This window comes from Plectropomus leopardus, chromosome 6 (genome assembly GCF_026936395.1).
Source record: "Plectropomus leopardus strain MGB_pleo_1.0 chromosome 6, ASM2693639v1, whole genome shotgun sequence".
Classification (NCBI taxonomy): domain Eukaryota; kingdom Metazoa; phylum Chordata; class Actinopteri; order Perciformes; family Serranidae; genus Plectropomus; species Plectropomus leopardus.
The window spans coordinates 12,590,695-12,618,188 of NC_142181.1; the positions used below are offsets into that span (position 1 = coordinate 12,590,695).

Sequence of the window (27,494 nt, forward strand, 5' to 3'; positions counted from 1 at the left end):
CACTCTTTTTTATATCTTACCTGTACGCCTTTTTAAGCACACCATCTACACCGCTGTATAAATGACTGGCTTCTTTCCTTCTGTGGTTGTCAGGTTGGAGTCATATTTGCTGTGAATGTGCCATCTAATCATGTCCCATGTTGTCTATTGGAGCCCTACTGCCTCATTACAGGAGAGGGAGAATACGTGCTGTCTGTCATCTGTGAAACATAAAAAGCCTCGTAGCTACTTAGTTTGTGCGGGCTGCCGTATATGTGTCTACCCTATTATTCCCAGGCTCTGAGTAGACGTAGCAGCAAAGTGTAACACAGGTGTGAGATGACTTTGGCAAAAAATGAAAGATAATAATGGGATATCTTTGTGCACATATGAACACCACGTATATGCTCATAAAAATACACCAAAGGTTCAGTTATTTTACATTATAGATGGATTGAAGGTTAAAAGTGTCTCAAGCCAGCGATAAAGTTTTATTACTCTGGAGTCCAAAGGATTCCATATTTCTCCGACTTTAATCAACACAAATCCCTGTTTCGTGGACACATAGTATTATTATGTCTCTGCAGCCATTTCCCTGCGGCGTCCTTACATGTTGCAGCCTACACAGCTTTAATGTAGTCGTAGCTCGATATTACTTTCAAGGTTATAGCCCTGTCTGTACTTATATGACCCCCACACACTGGAGATGGAAGTACAGTGTGCCCTGAATGGAAAGTTCAGGTGGAGAAAGTTATGGAGGAGAGGAGAGAGGGAGATGAAGTGAGAACGCAAAGAACCAGAGGTTGAGGAGGTGGAGGATAGAAATTAAAGAAAGGTGAGCGAAGTACATGAAAGAAACAGGGCAGCACTTTGAGTGAGAATGCTTTCTAGTTTGAAACGGAAATGTATTTTCCTCTCTTTTCTCCCCCTCACTCATTTACCAGTCTATATTTCCCTCTCTCCCTCCATCCATCTGCTTCTTTTAAACCGCACCCTTTTCCCCTTTTCGTCTTACACTTATCCTACCTCCTGAAACAAATTCATCTAGGGATGCACAATAATATCGTCGTTGGTGTCGGCAGATTTTGGCTTTAAAACAAAATGTGTATCTATTGACAAAGTGATCATGTACAAATAATCAACCCTAAGTTGAAGTATTTTTCTTATTTTGTACACTGAATGAGTATTACACACATTGAAAAGCATTGCATTTCTGTCTCCATCTGCTGGTTGTCCATCACGACAAGAGTTTGCATAACATGGCGTCAGCGTTAATTCCATACAGAAGATGCTTGAGATGACTGAAATCATGTGGGGGAAAAAAGTGTCTGTAGGAATATCAGTATTAGTTACCCGCCAAATGAGTTGTAATATATCGGTGAAAAAAATCCAACATTGTGCATCCCTAATTTCATCCTAAGTCCAGCCCTTGAGTCCACCTTGCTTTCTCCTGCCTTCCTCTGCAGCGTGCCCTTTCCAATTCCATCTCGCCTTTCGCTCTAAAATTCCCCCTTTACTTATGTCTATCTCCATCGCCGTCCTTTTACGTTCCCACCTCTCCATTCCTTTCTCCCTTTAATCCTTCCATTTGTCCCCGCTCCCTCCTGTTCAGCTGCAGGTCCCGGTGCCCTGACTGAGCCACTGGGACCCGTTGACAAATCGATACATCACTGTAATTGATTCTGTCGGGGCCTATAGTGTTTAATGAGAGCCCCCCCTCTTCATCCTCCTCCTCTGTCCTCCTCCTCTCCTTTTTTTTGCACGTGGGTTTTGGCACAGTCCACTTTAATGGAGCGGAGGCATCGATGTGCAGTGGAGTGCTGCCAGTGGTGGCTGAGAGAAGGGGGCTAGGGCTGAGGCAGGTGAGGGGGTTTGGGTTAAAAAAGGCAAGTTTGGGATGTTGAGAGTTAATGGGAGCAGCTCCCGAGGTGATGGATCAGTCCAGCTGGTTAATTAGGGCAGGTAAAGGCGAGATGTAAAATGTCTGGCTGTGGGAGAAAAGAGCCATGTGCCCAGGTTTTTTTTTTTTTTTGGTGTGTGTGTGTGTGTGTGTGTGTGTGTGTGTGTGTGTGTGTGTGTGGGCACATATGTGCTTTTAGTTGTGCACAGCTTCTCTTTGACGACATCATTGCAGTAACCTGTTGGTTGCAGTTTCATCAATTACAGTCTTGACCCACTCCTGCTGTGGATCACCAGATGCACACACACTCACCCACAGATGGCAGGAATAACATTAAGCAGCCATAAAAGACAGGCAGTAGCAGGCTTTAAAAAAATAAAAGAGGAATGTATGAGGCAAAATTAGAAAAAAAAAAAAGAAAAAAAACAACGCAGAGGAAGTCGAGATTAAAAGACAAATCTGTTTTTTGGCTGAGAGAACACAAGAGGCCAGAGAGCGCAGAAGAGAAGAGATAGCAGGTGATAGGGTGTGTTTGCGAGCCTGAGTTTGTTTTTCGTGTGTGTGTGTGTGTGTGTGTGTGTGAGAGAGGGTGGGGAATCTTATGGACAGTGAATCATTAATATCAGCAGCCTGTAAGACACTAATGAATAACACGGGAATATATCAGCTCATCGTTTGCTTTTCTCCTCTCCCCTACACTCTTCACACTCTGCTCTCTCTCTCTCTGCACTAGATTCATTTCTTCCAGCTTTAATGAGAAACACCTGTTAGAGCTCCTCGTTAGCAATCCCTTGTTCAGGTCCCATTAGACTTCTAGTCCCTCTCCTCCGTGTGGTGTGTGTGTGTGTGTACATGTGTGTAGCGCCTGTGTATGGTTCAGGTATAAAAATATGCACTTCTTAGGATGGCATTTTACAGTTTGCAGTTTTTTAAATTGTTAGAGTTAGAAATTTAGTGGCTGGAGAAAGAGAAACGTGTTTTTTCAGTGCTGGAGAAGCATAGTTTATACTGCATTAAAACTGCAGTGCAGTAGATTTTTGTGTGCATACTGTGTTGTTTGTTTGCATATGATTAATTCTGTCTGGAGTGTGTATGTGGGTGATTTTTTTCACCCCCAGTGCCTCTAAAGATTACAGCTGCATTTACCTGCTGTTTTTCAGCAAACTTGATCCTGAAATATAAATCTTCTCCAGAGTAACATCCTTCTGTTTTAAAATGAAAAAAGTTTTTTTTTCCACTATATAACTTTCTAACAGAGGAAAGCCTAAATGTGATGCTTCTCAGGCACGTTCAGAAGTTTCTTGTTTTCTCTGTGATTTCTAAGCAGATTTATGGATTTATTGCAGTTGACGTAGGAGATAATCACCGTAAAACCAATATGTTCAGAGTACTCAAAACTTCTGCTGAAAGTGATTGCCTAAAAAAAATTAGTTAACTAACCAAATATGTTAATTAAATGACTAATCAAAAGATTTAAAGTTTTTAAATACATTTTAATAAATTTTTACTATTTAAAACAAAATGTATTTCAGTGCACTGTACTTAAAATATTGCGCATAACACATAGGCTTATTATTTTTCTTCATTTTAATTCAGAATACTCTAATAAAATCACACACACAATTTAGTCGTAATTGTTTTCTCCAAACTTCTCTGAACATTTCGCTGATATCTTACAAACAGCAATTGATATTGTCTAATAGCCATTGCCATCCAACTGCAAATTAAACAGAAAACATAAAAAATGAGTATGTAAAATAAATAACTTCAAAATAAATAACTACACAATACATCAATCACTCTGTAAAGACAGTCTTAGAATAAAATAATTTCTTAATAGACAAGCCATATCTTATTTTAGAATTCAGCGTATCAACTGTTCAGAGTGCAAAGATGAGCACCTGAGGTAAACTTGGTGGGAAAGACAAAGTCTACTAAATGTTTCATTTAAGTGCTCTAAGCAATAGTGTTTAACAACATCCTGTCAAATTATGACACTGGACACCACAAGCCTGCGGTAGTGTATGTATATGCAAACTTTCAGCGCTTGCGAGGGCTGCCATGTTGGAGAGATTTTTATTATTTTTAATTTTTAATAATGCCTGTCCTTTGAACTGCATCATACCATGCTGGGAGCACTTCAGAAGCATTTTGCCCGCCTGATTTTGCAGACTTTCAAGAAATTTCTCCTTGATATTTTTGCTTCTTTTTTAAGTAATTCAGTGAAATTGCTTCTTTTTCATGAAAGATGGCTGGGCACATCTCAGTCTGTTTTAATTATGTTTAATGTTATTATTCTTTTTTGTTGTGCTTTGGCATAAAAAGACAAAATGAATACTACTTAACGTCAAGTTGTGAATAGCATGGATCAAAGATTTGTGGCTAAGTTGTTAAAAATACATTTATGCTCCTGATGATTTTGTATTTATACTTAGAGGATGGTTATTTGGAAAACTGACCACATGCTGCCATCACACCTCCTGTCTGGGTCGATTTGCTCTGTGCAAAGCATCGCGACTCAAAAATAGTCTACAGGTATATTTTTGAGCGTAGTACTGAGACTGAAGATTGTTTTCACTGTTGATTAATCTGTTGATTATATCTTGATTATTTGATTAATTGTTTGGTCTATAAAATCTCAGACAATTGATCAAAAAATGTTGATCATTGTTTCAGCATCACGGAGCAGCTGCGTCTGCTGAAATTTAGGGGTTAGCAGGCTGTTAATGGTCAGTCGGTACCTCTAAATGTTGGCTGGCTGCTTGTTAAACCATAAGGTTTTACATGTATATGCATGAAAGTGGATTTATATATGTGTGAGCGAGTGCTTAGGGTCATGCTCCTAAGCCACTGGGGTTCATTAACACATGATGATGAATGTTGCTCTGTATGACACATGAACAAATGCAGCTGCAAAAAAGCAAACTCCATTCACTCTTCTTTTTTTTTTATGACTCCCATTCTTTTGTGAGATTTCTCTGTTTTTTAGGCATTCTTAAATTCTTGCCTGACTTCATTATTTAATAAAACCCACTGTCTTTTCCCGTTCTTCACCACTCTAACATGTGGCCTTTCTCTGACCCTCTCATTAACAATCTCTTGTTCATGGCCTCTTTAAATGTGTCTTTTCATCATTTCATCGTCTCCTATGAAGGTTTCTCTCACATTGCTCTCTTTTTGTCTTTTTTAGCCTCTGACTGTTTGCTCTCACTCTCTGACTTTTTCCTTACACACACACACACACACACACACACACACACACACATAGTTTGCCTCCTAAAAATGTGTGCATGAGACTGCCAATGAGGTGATTAATGGCTTGTTTGTTTGTCTGTGTGACTCTACACATAGCCCTCATCCTAATTAAAGATATTTCTGCTGATTTGGCTGGGCCCCACCCGTGTAGCGCTGTTTATACAGCTGATTCTTACAATACACTTCTTGCTGAGGGCTGTTAAGCCGATGCTGTACAGTAGTTTGATGAATGTCTCTAAACTTACTTTTTGATGGGAATGGGATGATTATTTTAGTGAAGAGTAGACATGCCCGGAGTATTAACGAAGCTCCCTGTGAGTGTGTCTTTGAAAATGCAAGCGTTTGCTAGTTCACGTGAGGGTTTGTATATAAATTCTGTTTGTTGTCCTAATTATCTTTTGCAGAAATGCTTACATATGTATTTATTTATTCTTTTTTGGGTAGTTACATATTTTTCTACTTTACCTAGACTGGGGAAGCTTTCAGGAAACTCAACAGAAATGACGACAATTGACCAATGTGCCAAACACCAGAACGAGTATTATCTTATCCATATATGTACACTGGATGATATATTGTTGATGTAGCCTTATTCTAAAGGTTTTTTTTAAAAAACACTGTACAGTATTTATGGAGTTTTGGGATTTTCTGCAGTGCATCTTTATAAAAAGCTTCCAAAGCTTCTTTCTTTATATCAAATCCACAGTGAGCTGACTGAAATGTTTCCCCCACCCCTAAACCTTTTTAAACCACTTATCCTGCAGCTGGTGCCTATCCCAGTATGTACTGGGTGAGAGGCAGGGTGCACACTGGAGAGATTGCAATTTAGAAAATAAAATCCTGCTTCAAGCCATTCATGTTTTGTACATGAGATTACCAGAACATTCTGGTGGCCAGGCCTTTTAAAGTATTTACCTCCACTGAAAAGAGCCTTTGAGACACGCTCTTATTTGATATTTTGTGTGTCTTATAATACTGTATTCTGATATTACTGCAAGAATTTGTTTGCGCTGCTGTTTGCTCTTAATGCAAACTTAACAATCCCTTCATACAACAACATACAAACACACATTCACATCTCTAGGTAATTTACATTTTCCAATTTAATTAACCTCCATTTTTATTTGAGCTGTTTGAAGAAATTCACATAAACAAATGTGAAACATTCATACCCCACACAGAAGAACCCCAGCCATCTTGCTGTGAGGCAGTAATGCTAACCACTGATCCGCCATGCCAACAACTTCAAAACACAACAGTGAGAATGCACCTAAAGGCAGTAACACAGCTGCATGTTAAACAGAGCTCTGTGTTTCTAGCTCTCTAACCGAGCTTTAGTAAAACAAAAAAAAAAGACTTAATGTGTTTCATTGTGTGTGTGAAAAGCGTGAAAAGCCACCCGTGTGCTGGTGTGGCGCAGCTGTGTGGAGTACAGTATGTGTGTTTGCGTGAGCGCATCTACAACTGTTTGGTGCAGCGCTGTGTTAAAGCTAAACACACTTAAGGCTAAGCAATCAGCGAGTAAAGTTTCCTCGCCGCTGTCATTAAAGCTCCACATAAAAGCTTAAGCTGCTTTTTATCCTTCTAAGGAAGAAAGGGAGAATGTCAGCACATAATTAAATTAGATGAAAGGAGGAGAATTAGAGGCTTCCTCCTCTTTAAACACAAACGACTTAATCAGAACCTTGGGCTAAATGAGAGACAGACGGCTACATGATCATGGGGAGGATAAACATCCCCCTCCTTGCCTCCATCCTTTTTGCCGTCTCGCTTTTCTTCATGTCTTTATCTCCATAACCTGCTGTATATCTCTTACCGTCTGTCCGTCCCGTCTCTTTGGGTCTTGCCGTCTTACCCCTTTTGTCTCATCCTCCATCCATATGTTTGTACAGCCTGTAAACATTTTCTTCTGTTCGCTTGAAATTGTGCGCAAGCGTCCTGCTTTCCACTGTCTCCCTGTTTTTTCTTCTACTCATATGTTTAATAGCATTTAAAGGAACTCTTTGCGATATTCAGGTCTGACTTGTCTGCACAAGGTTCTCAGCATGGAGGTGGCGGAGAGCAGGTAATGGTGGTAACTTCATATTTAGCGCTAACAATGGCAATGGTTACATGCACATCAGTATCACATCAGTATTCCCCTATTATTCAGAATATAACAATATTCTGAATGTGAGGTGAAACATATACCATTTAATATATTCCTAATCAGGCTGTTTTTTGAATTTAGTGAGTAAGATATGTGGGATATGCTGGTAATATTTGGGTTTTAGGAGGCGTATTTTTTAAACGTATGCAGCCAGTTTAGAATGAGTCTCAACTGGGGTTTTTACTACAGTTTGCAACACATAGCCTCTCGTCTGTTCGTGGGCGGCTCTGCGTGTTGTCATAGATACGTTATACACAAACCAACTCGCCCACAGTTTGCAGGGCTAGGGTATACATGCATGCATAAGACAATTCCTGGAAAATTTTGTTTCAAAAGAAAAAAATGACAAGCTGCTCTAGTTGTTCTACTTCTCCATATTTTGATGTGATAAGCGGCACATTAGGGGTCGTTATTTGGAATATCCACCAAAGCATTTCTTTTTCCATATGAAAACACCAGCTGTTGTTCAGCACTTGTATTTGTTCTCTATGACTGCTGGTCTTTGTGGTATTTGCCCAGCCCCCTCTCCCCTGTGATTGGATGTCTGGGGACAGTAGTGCAGCGTTTTACCAAAACATTTTTCAACTAATTTTTGATTGGAAAACAGATATATAATCACAGGGGTCATTCACTGTTGAATTTATCATTCTGGATTTTTTTTTTACTAAGTCTCCAAAAAAAACCCTCTGAAGAGCCTCTGAGAAAGACACGATCACAACAGAGCCCTTGTTGCAGCGGCAGGATGGCTAACGTTATCTCCTGGGCTAAAAATATCAAATGTCTCTCTTGCATGCAGCATTATGGAGATTTAATGTCAGTGACAATGTGTTAGTATGACAGTGGCTAGGGCAGCCCTTTGAAAGTCAGAGTCTTGAATCATCAGTTGGAGACCCTCAGTTGACTGAAATTGCCTTTAGTCAAGCTGTCGTTTTTTTTCTGTGCAGTGTACTTCTGGGGACGTTTTGGTCCCCAGATTTAGCTGTTGAGTATGTGTTCTTGACCTTCACATTACTCTTTGCAGCTGCAGACATGCAGGCAGTGGCATGAAAGGAAAGAGAGAGCGCACTGTAAGGTGAAGAAGAGCTGAGTGCAAGTTAATACCATACAGTGTCTGGCTTCTGTTGATATCTAGTGTCGGCAAAAAAATGTTGTTGTGTATTTGGCACCATCCCATTGTTGGCACCACAGCCACTTTATGAGGGCGGTGGCGATTAGCTAGCCAGTGGGATATGCACTAACATGCACACGTAGCTGGACTGGCTTATCACAACAAACCACAGAGAAGCTCAGGTAACAACACATATAGCATGACTTCATTCTCAGCCCAAGACGCCATCACTCCACTATATCTGTACATAGCAAATGTTGGTTAGGTGCTTTATTAATGCTCTGAATATCACTTAGAGCTGCTTTTAAATTTAACCCCTCACTACTTTCCCCTCACCTAACCTGCCCCCTTCTCTCCTTTTTAAGAAGTCAAAAGTCAGGACCTTTAAACCACCACATGCAGCATACAGAGATCCAAGTGTTAGAAGCTGTTGTGCCCTGATTTATAAGCCCGTACATTGATTCGGAAAAAGACTCCCATCATACCTGACAATGATCCATTTCATCATGTGCTCCCTCGGAGAATGGCAGTTTATTTTATTTTTTTGTATGATCCATATAAACTCTGATTTGAAGTAGGGAATGATGCAAGGGAGTGCATCAGAGGAAAAAAAAGCTTCTGAGATCTTGTTTGTGAGATTGAGCTCTGCCTTTAATGTCGGGGAAGGGTTCATTCTGAATGAGATCCAACACTGCATCAAACTGACACGACACTAATAGATGCTAATGAGGTTATTAGTTATCAGAAGAAGGTCATACATATTTTAAGATGTGACTGTCTGTAAATACTGAGCATTTAACAGACAGTGGAATAAAGTTTTAATTTTTAATTTATTTATTTGTTTATTTAATTGATACAATGTATTGTTTTAGGTGTGTGTGTGTCTATATATTTATATATATTTATATATATTAAAGGGTATACAATCTGCTGTCTTACTAAGACTTGAAAGAGAAAATTGATAGCATTTGAAAAAAAAAATGATTTCTTTGGAGTCACTTCCTGGTGACAAGACTCAAGGATGTGACAGCACCTGGCCAAAAAATAATTCACATATTCAATTGGTGACCTACTGGGAGTCATACATCTTCAAACTGTGCTGGTTGTATAGATCTTCTGTGCTGCTGGGTTGAATATGTGTGTAAAGTAACCAAGTTGTAGAATTTTTAATTTCTTTTCAGAAACATCCGTATTTGAAGCCATGTCATTGGTCATGACGATGTATGAGTCTGAACAGACATGTATGTAAACTGCAGCTTGACTGATTCATAAAGGCATGCAACTGCGAGGTGTTAATTTGGTTTCATACTTAATTTTCTTCCGTTTCTTCCTTTCGTGTAATCCCAAGTATCGTATTTGGGTAGTAGTATTTGTCTTTGCCTCAGTATAACATTCACACATGGCTGCATCATAAAGATATTTCCCAGTGCTTATTAATTTATCTACACACACCACAGACTTTTCTGCCATCAGAGTACTGTATATGTCTCTTGAGGCATTAGTTACGCTTTTAGTGTCGCCCATATTAGCATAAGAGGTGGAAAAAACAACAAAACTTCAGGGTTGATGCTATAATGAAGAGGTGGAGAGAGGCAGAGTACAGGAGAGGCAGCAAAGAGGGAGAGTGATGGAAAGAGGAAGGTGGACAGGGAGTTGTAGAGAAAAGTGAGTTAGAGGAAAAAGACAGGCAGATGAAGAGAGGCAGGATGCAGCTATCATATAGTGAAACAAACAGCAGGGTAAAGCTGGCAGGCAGCTGGCTTTTATTTTCCAGGATTGTATTATTTTGCGACGTTCAGTTTCCATAAATTTGCAATGGGAGTTGACTTCTCTGCTTTGTTTCTCTGTTTTTTTGTTGTTTCCCTGATTACATCCCTGAGTAAGGCAGGGGGGAAGTGATGACACACAAAGGGAGAAAAACACCACACATAAACTACAGAGAGGGAGGCAGTTGTGTTCAAGTTGAACTTGCATGATAAAAGCACAAAAGTGCAGTTGTCCCGCTGACTGCACACACAGTAGCACCACACTGACAAAGAGTGCGTGTGTGAGAAAACATTAATGTGTGTGTTTGCGTGCATGCTTTTCTCTCTGTGTGTGTGTGTGTGTGTGTGTGTGTGTGTGTGTGTGTGTGTGTATGTGTGTGTATTTTAATATGAAAGTCTGTTGTCCCACCAACTTCACTACAGACCTGAGGGAAGCCATGAGACTGCTAATTAGCAGCACAGAGGGAAGCAGTCCCAGCAACCAATCAAATCTCCTTTTGAAATCGGTTCCCCATGAGACGCCATGGAAACGGGGCGAGTAACCAAGGCAATGAGATATGATGTCATCTATTTAGGGGGGTCCAGCATTTCCGTAATTTTGATCTAAAATGAGATGAAAGAAAAAAAATTTCTGTGTTCAAATGTGAACATGTCCCACTCACTTTTTTCCAGACAGTTCTTGGTGGGTCTCTTGCCTGCAGTCGTCTCATTTGCCCATTTAGGCTTTTCAAAGGGGAAATGTTGAGGAAGGAGCTCAGAGAGAGAGAGACGGGGTTCATTCAAAGTGCATGTAGATGAATTGTTTTTCTCCAAAGACATGTTTTGAGTCACTAAGCATAGATGGTACAAGGCAAATCCAAGTGATGCTGTGTAAATTTGAAGAATGCTCTTTACTGTAGGTGCCCACCTTTCTTTTGGACTTACAATACAAGAGAGTGTTACTTGCTATAGAATTCTTCATGTAAATTTACAAAGAGATGCATTGCACAACCCAAGTGGGGGGTGCACAACAGCATAGACATAATGGAACTTGGATTGAGTGGTCCTGTGTGTTTGTGGTCATACACACATGTTTACATATGTGTGTATGTGTTTCACTTTGTGTGAGCATTTGCATTAACACGTGAGGAGTCAGGGGAATAGATCATTTCTGAACACAGGAATGATAGCACATCTTCGATTTGCTGGCTATCTATTATTCATCTGCTCATCCATCCATCCTCCACCACAATTACAAAGGTCAAACTGTCTTCATATGCACTGTATGAACACACGGAAACTCATCAATAACAGTTAATACATTGCTGAATGCTGCGTGTGTTTAAAATAATGTGCTCTGCTGGCCTCAGAGTAGCTGGCCAAAGTGGAAGGTAAAATATACACCCATGCTTTGGCAAAATGCAGACGAGGCATGAAGTAATGACATTAGGTTTGTTGCTGCAGGGGCTTTAGAATGGCTACTGACAAATTTGAATTATACACATTTTTAGACTTGATTGTCTTTGCCGTCAATATATATATAATATTTTCTATGCATCAGATGACTCATTGAGAATTGAGGGTTACATTTGATTTTTTTTAAGGGCTGCATACGCCAGTCCAATATGACTTGGCTGTTCCATAGGAATATAAGACAATTGATAGTGTTTTACATACAAAGTTTTAAAGTCTGAATGGACTCTGCGGGATGTTCAGTGTTACAGCGGCATTCACGTAATATAGTTAACAAGCTAACAGTGCAAACGGTGGATTGCAACATTTTTTGCTGACACAAGATATCAACAAAAGCCAGATGTTAACTTACTGTGAGCTGTAAATTCTCCACGTCTTACCCTCTCTCTGCGTGAAAGTCAAGACCACTCACTCCCCAGCAAATTCTAGGGACCAAAAAATTCAGAGAAGTACACTGCACAAAAAAATAAAACAAAGACAAACTGCTGGACTTGAAGTGATCTCAGTCAACTAAGGGTTGCAGACTGATGATTTGAGTCTCTGACTTTCAATGGAGGCAGCTCTATTATAATTCTTTCTCCATAGGGCATCTGTGGAAAATATTCAGACAAAATGGGTGTATAGTAATGCACATAGACACTCACAGTGGTGGTATGGTACACACCATGTGGTGGCTGTTTCTGATGCAGCAGGCAGCTACTGTAGTATAACAAGCAAGACAGTCCATATAAGGCGCGTGGGAGGGGTGGTGGATGGGTCGAACGAACTCCGGACTTTCACCTGGGAGCCCTTTGTTTGTTTGCCGTGTCAAACCAAAAGTCAATGAAGTTATTTTAAAAACAGAGTATTGTGTTACTAGGTGTAGCATGCCACTTATGTCACCTGATGTTTTTTTCTAAACCTAACCACAGACTTTTGTTGACAAAACTTCAGGGAGTAATCCTGAAAATTATTATTATTTTTTTAACCTGCAGTGTGAGTTTATTTTAAAAAAGACTGTTTGCATTTGAGGAGTAGAAACATTTCCTATGAAAGGAGAAGTGTATTTTGAAAAAAAACACAAGGCATGTAACAAGCATAAATTGGTATGCCATCCCTGAACGTTTAAAACTGACCCAGGAGGTTACCTAGCATGTCAAATTTTGACGTAAAGGTCCACTGAAAAAGCAGTTGTATTAGGTGAGCTGGAATGAGAACGTGTTGGGCAAACACTGAGGCTGATCAGCTCCCAGCTCTTGATCCATTGGTAACACACTGATGTGAGAGTGATATTGATCCTCTCATCTAAGTCTTTGCAAGGAAGCAAATAGCTGTATTTCCCCAAATCCTGAGCTATCACTTTAAATCCAAGTCAGTCTGTCATGTTTGTAATTTGTGAAAAGAAAATTCAAAGGGATTCAACCAGAAATGACCAAACACAGAGGCCATCTGTCAACATTTGTCCCTGGGGTTGTATTCCTTCTTTTTTTTCATACATGTCTGCCTTTTCTGCTTGAGAATTGTGGAGGCTGCCATGGAAATAATTAAGGAGAGCTGTGATAGCATTTTAAGAGCAAATTCACGAGGCCCATCCACCCACTCAGCATGGAGACCATTTGGAGAAAGAGCAAACTCAAATCTCAGGAAAATGCAAACGATGATGAGATGGATGACATGCATGGCAGCACGTGATAAGGAACATTTATTTTTATTTTTTGAACTGGCCTAAATGTGATTTCTTGGGGATAGTTTATTACACTACATTTCAATCACATAGGAAGAAACACAGACCTCTTTTTAACTGCTGCGAGTATACTGCATGAATCACAGATGTGGAGGGTAAATTTCTACATCAAAGCCAACAGGTTATATTAGTCTTGCACACTTTGAGCTGAAATGTTTCTTGCACCAGTTTGTTGCACTCACATTTTGGCCTTGCCAGTTTCTCAGTCATTCACTTTTAATACAGAATTGTTTGATGAAGGCTAAAATTTAGCAACGAGTAATTAATTGCCAAATGAAGGGCAAAGGAAATCAAGTGGGTAAACTCTCAATAACAATGGATCTGCTGAGGGCAGGGAATCAGTGGGAAAGGATGTTAAAATGAGACAAGATAATGCTGCTTAATTTATGCTGGCACACAGAAGAAGTTCAGTGAAAAAATAAAAAAGAGTGAAAGAGATTGAAGCAAATACATTTATTCAATAAAAGTTGATGGAACAGAATCAATTGCTTAATTTTTACAAACAGAGATTGTGTTGCCAAAACTATTTTAAACTATAAGCATTAAACACTTTCTACAGAGTAACAGTGTGGACTCATCAAGTTACTGGTGAGGGTGCAAATTTTGGTCCAAATTCAAACAAAATAAGAGCCCAACCACAACACTGACATATTAAAAAAGAAAATGTACAATTCTTAAGCTACTAAATACAGCTATGTTCTCCAGCTGTATGCTGTTAGGTAATGTGCAGGTAGCAAACAGTGAGATTATTAATTTTTTTTACTGCCTGCTGTAACAGGTAGTGGAGCAGATGAGAACCGAATGGACGTTAAAATTGTGGGCTACACTGACCACGACAATGAGCTGAAAGATGCTAAAAAGTACAGTTTAGCTGAAAGGAACTGCAGGGTTTGGGGATAATTCTCGACAAGTGTGTCACCAGGGATGTACAGGATTAGTCGATTAAACATTGCTATCATAAACTTATTAAGATACCCAGAGGAAAACGAAGAAGTTTCGATCAGCATGCAAGACTAACCTAAGGAGAATCTTTAAGGAGAAATGTGCGTAGGCGGGGCTGACCAGAGCTCTTCACTATGATGCCGGCTCACATGCTGCATCATGTTAATTGTACTATTTGACTGTTTTTGTCGTTTCTGTTATCTTCTCGCCTTAATTTCTTTCTGACTTCAGGAAGCCCAAATACCGCCACACTTTCGATTTGAAACTGAAGGGTGCATCTTCTTTTTCAATATCTGCATTTTCGTTGGCGAGCTGTCGCTAGTCTCGGACATGATGTAGAACCTTGAACACGAAGTGAGCTGTCATGTCGAGCAAGCTAAGTCAAAAGTAGATTACGCCCTCTGCTGTTCAAAAAAAGTATCGTGGTTCATTTTTTATCTCACTGATTTGAGTCTCACATATTTTTTACCAATTTTTAACTGCCTTGCGATGCATCGTTACATCCCTATACATAACACATAGTCATTTGATATTGTTAATATATGGATTGGGGGTTTACTGGTCGTGGGTTTTTAAAGAACGGTTTCATAACTTGCATTTGGAGCAGGAAAAAGCCAATAGCTGATTAATCAGATGATATTATGTCTACACTCTACCCCACATGGCAAAACTCATGTGCCAGAAATAAACAGTCTATAGTCCAGCCTAAAAATGCATATTAATACAAGTTTAAATTAGGGCCGTCAAATGATTAATTTTTAAAATCATGATTATTTTTTAAAATCACAGTTTAGCTCAAAATTTAATTTTAATTTAATTAAAAAACCCAAACAAATAAAAAACAATAGTTAATCATGATTAATGTGACTGGTGGAGCTGCACAGCTATCAACCACTATTGGACATTGATAAAGATAGTTTGTAAAACATCCTAATTATTGGTCAAACTAGTATAAATATTGATTAGTGCAGCTTGAAGTCAAACATGTATACCTGTACCTTATACTTTAAAATACAGATTGATTCTCTTGGGTAACATAAATGAGTAAACATTTGTGAGCTTGTACTAGGTAGATCCAGTACATTGTATGCACATTTATTTCAGTAAAAAGGGCACAACAGTGGGTGAAATGCTTTCCGAGACACAGGTTGCACTCATCTCTGACCATTTCTAAAGTGTAGTCTTTGCTGCAGCTGTGATGTTGGCTAAATGCCCTGATGGGGGGGTGGGGGGGGGCTTAATCTTGATTTACAAAATTGTCAGAAGCCTTTCTCTAATACTCACTTGTGCACAATCCATGTCTTTGTTGCCTTAATCCTTATTTATCCTGTCTCTTCTACTTTACCCACATCTTCCCTTGATTATTAAAGTGGATTTAGGGGTAAAACAAAAAGAGATCCACATGGATTCACCTGGTCACTATGTTCTATACTGAGAACACTTGCTGTTTTTAGTTGGCTCTGTCAGTCTATGAGGTCATGATCAAACAGCCAGGGTCGTCTACCCAACAAGGCAAGCTGTGGCTGTTTCAGGATCAGCTGTGCACAACTGCTGTGTTAAAAGGTTGTCGTCCAAGTAGAGAGACAGTTTCATCTCCACATTTAGGACGTAGGCTGCTCTGTTTTGTAGTCTCACATTCAGAGAGTTACTTTTCAAAACTTCCAAGGTTTGTTTAGTTTTCCTCTATCCCCCTGTGCCTGTGTCTGAAGTGGTGGGGGTGCTCATTTAAAATGTGTGTGTTTGTGTATACATACAGGCATGTGTGTCGCTACTGTTTATTTGCTTTTCATTACTTATATGTTCAAGTGGCTGAGTGTCAAATTGCTGTGTTAATTATCTCAAAACTAATTGCGCAATATGTACAGGACAAGTATACTCTGAAGACTTGACTGCATCTTGTTTGGTGTTGTGTTAAACAGTTGTAAATCTGTGATTGGGGAATTTATAATTTATTTTTTCCCTCCAAGTCGCTGCAGGAAAATAGGAGAGTCACTGTATTATTGCCCTGTTATGTTGATGCGACAAAGGTGGCTAAGCTATTATCTTAATGATTCCTAGTCTTACAATTTTTAACTCTTTTGTTGATACTCACACACACACACACGATTAAAAAAAAAAAAAAATCTGACAGTTTTTATTGGCCTGATATATATTGTGCATTCCTAGTCCGTGGAAATGGGAGGAACTCTCATTTAATGCTGCTGTTGTAGTGTCACAACAATCACATGAGTGAAAGAGAATGCATGTTAACCTGATACACACATCATGACACACATTCACTCAAGTAACACAGTGCAGGTGTCTGTATAACAGCCTTACCATCACTGTATGCATCTGTCAACTTTAATGAAACCTGATGATCATCCACATCGATAGAACATGCTGCTGCTCAACAACTCATGCTGTAACATCTGCCACTGCAACAATCCTCTCATCGTTTAACAGCTATTATTCAGGGCGTCTAAACAAAAGTCACCCTGGCACATTGGAAATATTGTCCTCTTGACTAGTCCTGAGCTTCAGCATTATTATACTGAGCTTGGTTTTTGATGAGGGGTGTGAGGGGAGACATCGCCTGAACAATAGAGATTATAATCTTTATGCACTAGTGGTGGTTCATGTGCTTATCTTTATCTGTTCCTCTTCCTCTGGCACCTTTCTCTTTTCACACTGTTTAAATATGCAGCTGTTCAATTTAGCTAAGGTTTTCAATATGGGGATTTCAAATAAAATCCAACACATTTTATGTACAAGGCTGCATGCAGGTGGGCAGTAAAAAGCAGAGGTGTTACCTAGTGTTGTCACGATACCAAAATGATGACTTTGATACGATACCTGCCCAAAGTGTCTTGATACCGATACTGAAACGATACCAAGGCAAAAACCTAAAACAGACAATATCTGCATAGCGCACTTGCACCAATACACATTTAAAGTACACAGGAGCAGATTAATAAGTGTCCACTTTTGACTACTTGGGGCCTATAATAATTTAGCCAGCTTAGATATAACAACATCTCCTAACAATGTAATCTTTCCAATGTAGCCCATCTCACCATCAACAGGTCATGACAGTAACAATAATGTTGTTTAGGCTACTATTCACTCTCCAAAAACTTCATCAGACCTGTATTAAGTTAATCTCTTTTAATGCAAATGGAACAATTTCTCCTTTGCAAACACGTTAAAAGCTTTCAACTGGCTAAACTTTGTTGGCTTTTATTGTGGATCACCTGCAAAACAAAATGACACTCATTGTTGGCATTTGACAGCAGATCAGTTTAAGATATTGCAGGACATAATGTGATAAAACGGAGAGTTTCAAGCAACAGGCAGCACATCCCCAACTTCTCAGTAAGATAACCAGCTCTTTTAACAGTGTCCTGCTGTTGAGTGGACAACTACTCACACTGTGCACAGCATGAAATGAGATGGCGGCTGCAATTATTATTGACTGGCTTTATTAAACAGCGTGGGTATATTTGGTTGCACAGATACACCAGTTGCTCTTCTGCTGTGTTTCTGACTATGCTTATGAGAAACTAGCTGTTCACCATAGTAATCATAGGTTTGATGACATCTGTGCAGCTGTATGTCTTTGTAAGTTGGCTTGAGGAAAGGACAACAGATATTCAACTAAATGATTGGTTAGAGTAAAACTAAATATTCTCCCTCCTCACAACAAATAGCATAACATGATTACGGCATGCATTTTCAATTGATGGGCATCTTGTTTACCGTGTTTTTATTAGTCTTATGTTGCATGGGTAATATTTGTTGGCAGATTTTGTTTTTCGTCGACGAAAGCAGGTGAGACTAATCTAAGAATATTATAGCTACTACAAGGCAATACATATTAAAGTGATGACTGATGGCCCCGGTTCTCAGTCTGAGAGCAGGAACCGGTAAAATCACTCCTTGTCATGGAAGCTTACTTACCATTATATTATGTCCAAGTCACTGAACATAATTTCTGTCATTATTCGTCCTTCCTGTTGTAAAATTTCTAGCTTGGAAAATGCCCAAGCTTTCTGCCTGAATTCATTTCCGATCCCGTTTGTCCCTGACTGGAGCTGATTGTCTCCCGCTAACGCTGTGTTGTGGAATGCTCTTTAATGTTCCGCTTGCATTCTTCCATTCTGTTCATCTGAATCTGTCCCAATATGTTTTTATTTTCTGCATCCAGCCACAGCCATGAACGCTCCACTGAGTTTCCAAGTGCCGGGGAATGGCACCCCTCCTGCTAATGAATATGCCTTCGCGGGTGCGTGTTGTGCTGGAGACTGGTTGAATGGTTAGATGCATATGTCTCAGACAACAATCCTCACACACACACACACACACGCACACATACACACACACACACATTTGCACAGTTGGTATCCTTTGAGGAGGGACATCCTAACTAATGAAGGCTCTTTCTTTTAATGGCAAGTCAATGAGCCATCCAAGCCTAAGTCTGAGAGATTCATGAGTGTGAGTTTGAGTGTGTGTGTGTGAGTATGTTTGCTGTCAGTGAAAGTTATGGTAACAGACAGTCGCCCAGCGCTGTGTTAGTGCTATTAATGAAATGTTTATGGTGATTAACATACAGTGCAGAAGCATAAGGTCACAGTCCATCTATCCACTAACCAAGCGTCATCTGCCCTATATCACACCCAAACATTGACAGCTTATCATACGCCTCACCAATAGATTGCTTGAGCTTAATTTGATTACTGTTTGTGAAACTTAACTGTGACACGTAACTCTGACATAATGACACTTTGAACACAGAAAAAAATAATTCTGAAAAAACACAACACTGACAAACTGACTGCTGGACTGAGGATATTGAGGGACGATAGAAGGAACACTTCTTAACATGAATGACACATCTTCTGTAGAGGGGCAAAGATGGAGGGCTCAGGGAAGGCCTTGTCCATTTCTGTAGTGAAGGTCATTGAGGTAGTTAAAAAGACGGTCAGTGTAAGGCACCTGTGTGTAAGTCTCACCCTGAGACAATGAAGTCTCTGGACTTGTTGGCCTTGTCTTTTATGTTGCCTGGAGGTAAACAGTAGCGATCTGAAACTCCAGGGGGCCATAGGTTAAGAAGCCTATCAGGCCTTGTTTCAACTAATGGTATCCAGCTGTCAAATGGAAGCTCAAAGAGGCCCCATTTAGAGTTATTTTTTGGGTCATTGGCAGTGCACTGTATCTTTATGAAAGGTTTAAGAGGGTTTACAGTTGTCACTGCAAATTGCCTACTAATTGCCTGGTCTCTTCTTGTGGTGCAAACCTAGACGGGGATGACAGTGCCTGGACTGGAAGACCAGGCAAGTCGTTTCCATTCTCTTGGAAAGGTTATACTATGGTGCTGGCAAAGAGATTCAGGCCATGAGTCGAGCCTTAGATTCAGAGGGAGGTATTTGAATTCTCTTGTGAAACAATGAAGAAACAATGGAAATTTCGATAAAACACAATTGCGAGATGACTGCATTTCCATTGAGTGATATTATGTGACTTCTCTCGCAATGTTACACAATTTTCCTCTTGCAATAACATTCCAATCACTATTGCGATGGATTTCCAAGACATTGGCAGGTTTAATTCTATTGCAGCCACTCCATAAAGCCGATCTAATATCGCTGTCATTTCTTTGTTTTATATAAGAGTTAAGAAGATCTCGGTCTCTTCCTCCGTCCACACATACCAGGTCATGCTTTGTAGAATGTCATGTGACTTTGTTGTACTTTTTCTTCTTCTTTGGGTTTAATGGCGGTTGGCATCCATAAAGTAGCATTACCCCCATCCGGTGTTACACATTATATGAGCTATAAAAGCGAAAAAAAGCGTTTCCATTGCGAAATATGGCTTTTTTGACTTGCCTGAAATATCACCTCATTCGAGCGTGAAAACCTTTTTGCGATAAATGGGAGTTTTTATTTTCCAAAAATAAATGTGTTTCCATTAGGCGTATTTTGAACTCGCAATTTCAATTTGCGCAATTTGAGGGTTGATGGAAACCCGCCTAGTGGGTTCTTGTGACCCCACAGTCAGAACTGCATTCTCTGCATTGGACACTGGGCTCTGCTGGGGATGTGCCTTGTTATTCAATCTGTTTGTGGTGTTAATGAACAGAATCTCTAAGCAGTACACAAACTGTCTGGTTCTAACCACCTGTACGGCCCAGAATTATTGCAACTGCAATATAAAAAAGTTATGTAAGAATACAGTTAGATGCTTTATAGGAAAAGTTGGATATTAATATATAGATTTTGCCTGAAAAATACATAGAACTAAATACTCAGTATAAAGGCACTACGAGAATGTCGCCCAACAGCTCATACTGGGAATGCAATTTTTTTGAAAACCTCTAACCAGTTGGTTCAATTGTTAGCACCATCACCTCACAATTAGACATTTTTGGTTTTGGTCCCCACCAGGGCCAACTGGATTTAATCCCTCAAAAAAGTAATCTGGTTGTTGTCAGCTAATACAAGCCCTAAATCCTTAAAATGTTGACGACCAGGTGCAAACTTGCAGTGTTTTTTGGTTGCAATTTAAATGTGACCCATCCACAGAGGAATACTAAATAAAGCAGAGCTTGTTTTCTACATCAGTGCACATCTTACGAGCAGCTGCAGTGTTGGACATATACCCATTTCTCAACTTTATTCCACAGAAAAGGACAGTCAGTGCCTGTGAGAGCAACTGAATGGACAGCTGCACAATGCTGAACTGCGAGGAAAAAAAACTGCACCCCAGTTGTATCTGATCCGGATTACTCACTTTTGCAACAGTAGCTATTCCCTTGTACCCCCTCTCAAATTGAGCCTCGCCTATCAACCTTAATGTGGACTTTAACCCACTGTGCCATGATCAGTCTGGATCACAGCTTACAATCTCATCGACTGCCATGACACACAATTACAACCCATTCAATTTACCCTGAAACTATGGAAAAGACTGAGCGAGCACTAATGATATCCCCGGACCCTCTAATTGACACTTTCAACTTTAACGCAGAAATTAAAACCACTGAATTGGCAAACTGGAAAAGAGACACCACAGCCCTGAGTACTGTATAGATTTTCCCTTTCTGCAAAACCCTTTAGAGAGCCTAGCTTCCCTGTCAGCTCAAATAAACAAGACCCACATTTTTATGTTCACTGAGTTGGCAGACGGCAAGCACTCTTGGATGAAGTAAGCTGGGTGGACTGTGAAGCCATTCTGACTTATTAAAATATGAAGACTGGGACTGCATGCTTCATCCATCATGAAATAGCCATAAGTTGGATTGCAAAAAAAAAAAGAAAAGACAAAAGTTTATCTGTCTTCTAGCAAAGGTTTTCAAAGACAAATTTCAAATGAACTGTCAGCAGACTAGCAGCTAAACCAATACAGGGCCAGAACAAGCTAGTTGTTCTTCCCATAAAGGTCATATTAACTCCTCGGTTATGTTTAGAAAAAAGGTAATGTTTGACTTTAAATAAGTGTATTTTTTACAATGGTAAAATGAGGTATAGCATGTGACATGCGCCACATGCTTTATGTGTATCACGTTCATTATAATCATGCAGTATCCCTTCATGCAATGTTTTGATTCAACTCGGCTTTCCAAATGTATTGTGTGGTATTACAACCTTTTTTATTTTTTAATTTTGCAGTGAAGATAAACATATTTTGGTACATGAATTTCTGTATATATTTGGCTACAGGGGTTGTCCCAAATAGGTTACAGCCCTGCTGACAAAAGTCACAATAATGTTACTGTAGAGTCATTGATGTTCAGTTGTTTATTGCTCAGCTGTGCCATCTGGTCACCCGATGTTGACTGCCAAATCAAACTTAATGGCAAAACAGTTTGCAGCCACAGTGGAACATGTCATAAAAAGACAGACATCCTGACTCTCACTTCACAGAAAATTAGCTGAAATAGTTTACAACAAACACAAAAACTGTGTCACTATATAAAGGAAACCATAAAACAACAGGCTGTTTGAACAAATAGCTGCTGTAAGGTGACCCTTCTCCAAATTATCTTGTCATCTGTGTGTTGAATGAAAGAATCTGAGTCATCTGTCCAACTCAAGACTACTCCAATCAAAACAGCCAATTAACATGCTGTAAGATGGTGTGTGAATTTGTGTGTGTGTGTGTGTGTGTGTGTGTGTGTGTGATGAATATTTGATGTTTAGAGTCTCACTACATACTCCTCTCTCAGATCATGACATCATGTTGGGACCAAAGATAATTTCTGCATAATACATGAGGTCACTCGTGCATCAAATCAAACTATCACTGATCCAAACCCCTGTCCTCACTACTTCTTCCTTCTGCGTCCAGATTTTCCTCCCTTTTCTCTCTTCTGTATTCTGTTTTTTCACTGTGCCATACACTAGGGGCATTGTATCAAATATTGAGTAGTTTAAAGAAGTTAGAGACTTATGGGTAGTGCAGAGGAAACAGTAAGCCTCATATAAATGCTTCATATAAAACATCTTTATCAGAAATTTATACTTTGGAAAAAACTTAAATCTAAGAATTCCTCCGTCTGAGATGTAATTCAATAACTGTCCTTGAACAACCTTGTACATGGACTGTAAATTGTTTCATTATCATTGTTTTCAGGTTGTCAGCGTGTCCGTCCATCTGTCTGTCTGTAGTACTCTCTTGAACATGATATCTCAAGAATGGCGTTAGGAAATTTCCTCAAATTTAGCACAAACGTCCACTTGGACTCACAGATGAATTTATTTGAATTTGGTTGTCGAAAGTCACTGTGACCTCACAAGCATGTTTGGCCATTGCTCAAGAATTCAAACGCTAATTACGACAACATTTCACATCAAATTTCTCACAGAGTTAAATAATAAAGTAATTGTTATTATTATTATAAATTTTATGTCTAAAAGCTCAAAGGGCAACTTTTAACGTTGACATAATAATGTTCTTTTCTGTTCCTCATTCAACCTCATATCTCAGCAACTAAAGGGGAGACATTTGGTCAGAAACTGAATTTGTGACACTAATCTTGGGTGACCACATGACACATTGCTGATTGTTTAGACCCTCTGTGCTGCTTGGTTGAAAATGTGTGTGAAGCATACACGTTTTAGAATTTATAGCTTTTTTGCAGCAGTTTTCATATTTGAAGCATTGTCTATGGTCATAGCTACATATGAGCCTGGATAGACATGGGTGTAAATTGTAAGTGGAATGGTTGGCAGAGGTGTACCATATAAGGCTGGTTAGAAAAGGTAGTGTCCTGACTATCTTATTCACAAGGATTTCATGGAAGCTACTGTAGCCTGTGAATGACATGCATAAAACACTCACAGCATGAATGAATCTGACATCATCTGAGCTTAACCACTGAATTTGATCATGTTTTGCATTAGTGCAGGAAATATGATTTCATTCTCAAAAGCAATATTCATGAACTGATAATATCTCTAACAATAACATACTATATGATGGATTTATGGGCTATATATATATTAATTTGCTTGAAAACTTTGGAACCAAAATGGGAGCTCTTTGTTATTTTAAAGAAGAATTGTCAAGTTTTGTTTTACCATTTTCTGAAAACCCTAACTAGTAATGTGAATCCAAATTATGGCATTCTACATAAAAAATAAAATAAATACCAAGAGGTAGGGCTGCAGGACATGAGAAAAAAATGCAATAGCATTTTTGAATAGTGCAATAATGATATTACTTGCAATAAAGAGATAAAGTATACTCATTTCTGCCGTTGTTTCTTCCATTGAACTGCTACAATACAACGTATTAAACATCAAATTCAACACAGAAGGCACAAATTAAATAACGAATGATAATTAAATTTTAAGGTGCAGTATAAATATCTCTAATAAACATCTCTTCTGACTGTGGTAGCACACTTGACATCACAATAACAATTTAAAGAATGGTTATATTCTGCAGCCCTACAAAGGGGTAAAACTTTTCACCATTTTCTGGAATTCTTAGTTAATTAGGATGAGGCACATACCACAGCATCTTAGCTCTTAACCAAAGCAATTTTAATTTTTGTAAAACTAAAGGTAATGTCATCCTTTGTGTGTTTAAACAGGTTTTATGACCTTGGGCCCACGAAACACTTTGCAAGTAGGCTGTATAATTTGAAAACATTTATGAATGTCAATGAGAAAAAAACACCTTTTTTCCCTCAAAAAATTGAGTTTTCGGAGATGAAAGAAGCACTCTTGACATCAGTCATGTTGTGGGTTCAAGTCCAGTTCATGCCTGCTTGCTATCCTATATTCATAATTCTGTTCTCAACTTTGAACTGCCAAAAAAACTACAAATTGCATGGAGCCAAGTTAAGCCAAGAAACCTAAATGCAAAATAGAAAGAAGCAAGGAATAGTAATTATGTGTGTGTTTTGGATGGGTATGCTTGTGTGGTGTGAAAACTGGTTGTTCAGACCCCCAACGGTGAGGCGGAGAGGAGTTGGCGAAGTCATCCTGCCTCCTTTCTCTCCACATTTCACTCTCAACGAGACGCAGGAATCAAGCTGTGCAACAGTGTGAGAAGGAGGGAGAGAAAAAACGGAGAGAGAGAGAGAGAGAAAGAGAGAGAGAACGAGAGACAGAGAGAGCATCAAACATTCTGTAATAACTGGCCCTAATTAAGACCAGAGGGAATAGGGGAGTTATTAGCTGTCATAAGCAAGTTTATCAGACCTAGAGAGAGCAGATACAAGTGTGTGTGTGTGTGTGTATGTGTGTGTGTGTGTATGAGAGGGAAAGTACTTGCTGTGTTTATGCATCTTTATGTCAGTGCATGTGTAGGAGACATAGAGATAGAAAAGACAGAAATACTTATGATTCTGTGCAGCTGTGTGTGTGTGTGTGTGTGTGTGTGTGTGTGTGTGTGCGCGCATGTGCATGTGCATGCGTTCATGCATGCGATCTGTAATAGTCGAGCAGAAGCATTCCCTCCAAACACCCCAACTGTTATTAATATGTATGCAGCTGAGAGAGATACCCTCTCATCTCCTAGCTCATCAAGAAACACACACAAACACATTATCAATCCCCATTAAACTGCCACACTCCACACACACATACACACACACACACACACACACACACACAGAGACACATGCACACAGGGCCATCTATCAGCAAACAAATAATAAGTGTTTAATGCAGTCTGAGACACTTTAGTTCATTTCCATAGAGGGAAAGCTTTTTAACTTTGGTGACTCATCACTGCGTTGTTTTATTTCTGGCTGTTTGTCTTCTACCAATTGTCGGGGTCCTCACGTTGATGAGGGCACATACATAAAGACGGGATGGTACCAAGTAACAAGGAACATTTACTCAAGTACTGTTCTTAGAAGGATACTTTGCCGATTTTCAACCAGCTTTGTATCCTAACAACATGTAAATTAACTGTGGTAAACTTCCCTCCATCTTGCCAGTGCCCACATTTTCTCATTTGCCAGCATTTCACTGGCTCTGGGGCTGAAGTATAAATACTACTATCTCATTTTTGTGAGCTTGCTGCCCGCCATCACCACAGACAAGAGTATAGGAGCAGATTGAGAGAGAGAGACCAGCCCCCCTCACGTGCTCTCAAACTCAGGCCAAACTCTGATCAAACAGTGAAACAAGGCATTTCATATCACATATACATCAAGATTCTGTTAATGCATTGTCTATTTTTTACCTAAAATGTTTTCAGAAACACTAATTTCAAAATTATTGTGTCTTTCTACTACATAGACAGATCAATTCTGTAAAAAGACTCTGTAAAAAGATCTTTCTAGCAGTGAATACTGCTGTACAATTGGACAACCTTGTACTGTAACATATTATATTGCTACTTAGTACATTTCACTGTTTCTGTATTTTTACTTAAACCTGCAGTAATTGTCACTTTGGGACAGTAAAAAACTGTAAACACAGTATTGACACATGGCCACCAGCATGTTAGCCAGCACCGGCTTATTGGCTTATTTACAAGTTAACCAGTTACTGAGCAACATTAGCTTTCATTGAGTGTCATGTTTCTGTCCACCTGATTAACTTAAGTCGGATATTAACTTCTTTAAGCTCCGTTTTTGGTCCCCACCGATTCCTGAGGGAAATATCTATTCTTTCAGCTGCCAATCATTCAGTTTGTCTGCGGTTTGGTGCAGGCAGTGCACAGTAGATTTATCTCTTTTTTTCCTGAATAGAGCTGCCTGCTTTAGCTGTAAGTGCAAGTGATGGCTGTGACCAAAATAGTTAATTTGTGGGGTGTAAAACCAAAACAATAGGCGAAATTGAGTTACAAGTCTCCATAGAGCTGCAACTGTAGAGTCGGGAGATAATTCCCTGCGGGATGTCACTGTACACATTAATTTAAACCATTGTCTACATAAGAATATTGATTGCTTTAAACTAAATCATAAATACTGGACATTGTCTTCAGAGTTTATTCACATCACAGTTGCAATTTTAGATAAAAGATCTGCATAAGTCTCACACCACTGCACACACAGATATACTGTACGCAAGCCCGCCTTTTTTTGTGTGTTGTCAGTGATTTGACATGTTTTTAAGCAGTTGGCGGTTGAGATGTTAGATGTGTTCAGTCAGTTAAGTGTCAGAGTGAATTTGAGTGGCAGAAAGATTTTCCGTAACCATATTTTAGTGAGCAAGGCTGAGTGATAGGACCTAATCTGCACTTATTAAATATATCAGCACCTGTCATTTCACTTTTGCTGCATTTGTACTGTAAGTGGCATTATTGTGAATGTACCTGTATATATCTATCATGTTTCAGTGACACCTGGCTCCACACTGGGTCTCTTACACACCTGTCCCATACAGTTAAACTTGGAAACAGGCGTTGGCTCTGAGAGTGCTGTGGTGTTTGAGACAGAATACAGCATGTTGTTCCACTGCTGTTGTAGTCATGAAACTGCCATTAAAGTCCCAGTGGAAATAAAGACAGTGCCTATTGAAGTTCACTGAACCCCAAATACAGTCCAATAATTCAGAGGGCAGGAGTCGTGTCTGCACCATATTGCTGTCAGCTGCGTTCACAGGTCACGTAAGCAAAGGAGAAAGATAAGAACTACCTGAAACTGAGGATGTATCTGCGTGCACACACAAAATATTTTTTTTTTGTTCTTTCATTTTTATGCAAATAAACAGACTGTGCCTGCTTCACATGCTGTTTTCTTTCTTTGTTTTTTCTCTTTGTCTCTCTTTATCTTT

The 27,494-nt window shown here is 39.4% G+C and overlaps 1 long non-coding RNA gene across 1 annotated transcript in view; it reads left to right on the forward strand.

Annotated features, from left to right (window-relative positions):
• The window catches only part of LOC148189337 (uncharacterized), a 38,503-nt gene that overhangs the window by 1,312 nt on the left and 9,697 nt on the right, over positions 1 to 27,494 (forward strand). The gene's annotated exons all lie outside the window — the stretch shown is intronic.